We start from the raw sequence: 2007 nt of genomic DNA on the forward strand, positions 1-2007 counted from the left end.
CCTTTAAGAATGAATCTAAACGGACCCAGATGTGACACAGCACACCTGGAATCCCATCACTTGGGAGGCAGAGCCAGGAGAATTGCTAGCTAAGGGCCAGCTTGGGCTACAGAGACGTCTAAGTCAGCCAGGGATACAGAGCAAACAAATAAAGAATGCTGTCTGGGGCTGGGGAGATATCCCAGATGGCAAAAGTACTTCTGAGCAAGCAGGAGGAGGACTTGAGTCCTAGTGTCTCACTAAAAAATAAAAATAAAAAAACCTTGCGCCTAGTAAGCAAGCTTAGCTAGAAATTAGGAGAAGCGGAGGCTAACAATTTGTAAGTTAAAACTGAAAAGAAGGCAGACTCCACAGTGCTGCCAGAAAGACTGTGCCCCAAGGGAGGGACTTGTAGGGATGATTAGTGGATTAATGCATTAAGGGAATAATTATTTTACCTGTTCTTCAGGTTAACTAGCTTTCCCCGGGAGTGAGGATGGACTCCTGCCCAAGCGATTGACAGGCCTCGTTGTATTACCTCTTAAAAGGAAGAGGCAATAGTGTGTAATGTTTTGTGTAGTTCACGACCTCAGGTCTCTGTACTCAAGACCAGAGGTTGAACTTAGATTCTATTCTTTTGACTAGAAGGAAGTAGCTTCGTTTTAAAGGGCCTAACAAGGTCCAGATACTTCTACCATTTTATGTGGTGACTTAAAGTCTAAGAGATGGGCTGAAAAGGTAGCTCAGTGGTTAAGAGCTCTGTACTGCTCTTGCAGAGGACCCAAGTTAGGTTCTCAGCACCCATGTTGGGCAGCTCACAACCACCATAACTCTAGCTCCAGGAGGTCCAACAGGGATCCTCTGACTTCTGTGGGTAAAAACCCCCACACAAATATGCATATATAAACATAGTTAAAAATAAAATCTAAAACCAAATAAATGCTAAAGATCTGATTAAGGAAATGGCAGGTAGGATCTAAGGCTGGGAGAAGACTTCCGTCCCTTAGTAATAATCATTTCATAATAAGAGCACCAGAGCCTGGGAGTAGTGAGAGAAGGGGAGTTTCCCTTATGACTTTTACACAGCCAGGTGCCAGCCCAGAATGGCAGGCCTGCTGGTTGAGTACAGGGGAGAGTTTTAAAGTCCTTCCTCTCTTTCCTCATAGGGAGGGTACAGTCACACAGATCATCTCCCACCCAAGTCTACTTAACAAAGACTGGGTGGGTGTCGTGGATATCGTAGATGGGATTTCTGTTGTGATAAAACACCATGTCTGGAAGCAACTTGGAAAAGAAAGAGTGTCATTCTGCTTGTGACTCTCAGGTCACACTCTGTCACTGAGGGGCGTCCAGAAGGGAACTGAAAGCAGGAGTCTGGAGGCAGAGACTGAAGCAGAAGCTACAGAAGAATGTTCCTGCCTTGTTCCTGTGTCTTGCTCACCCTGCTTTCTTACACCAGCTCGGGGATGGCACTGCCCACGATAGGCTGGGACGTCCTGCATCAATCAGTAACCATGAAAATATTCCACAGCCTTGCCCACAGGCCAATCTGGTGGGGACATTTTCTCAATTGAGGTTTCCTCTTTTCAAACGACTCTAGCTTGTGTGACTCTAGCTTGTGTCTCCTTTGACAAAGCACCGAGCCCACCCAATGGCTTCGTCTCTGTTTTACATCCTGTTTGTGTTAAAGCTTGTCAGGCACACAATCATGTCATATCTTCAGGTTATTAGGCAAGTTTGACTCTAATGACTCTTTACTCTAAACCCCTAGGATTTTTCCCACCTTGGGAAGTAGCTAGATTACCAGAGATTGATGGGGCTTGTTTTCTATTTATCTGTATTTAGACCAAAGCTGACTTAAGATACTTTATTTCAATAATGAGCATCAGATTTTATTTCTTACAAAGTCAACCATAGGGGTCTACATCTCTGTAACCAAGTCTGAGAAGACAGACACAGCCTTTTACAAGGCTCTAGATCATGTACATGGGATACCATGCTATCTAGATTGTGTACATGGGGTATCAT

This window comes from Grammomys surdaster, unplaced genomic scaffold (assembly GCF_004785775.1).
Source record: "Grammomys surdaster isolate TR1022 unplaced genomic scaffold, NIH_TR_1.0 174, whole genome shotgun sequence".
NCBI lineage: Eukaryota > Metazoa > Chordata > Mammalia > Rodentia > Muridae > Grammomys > Grammomys surdaster.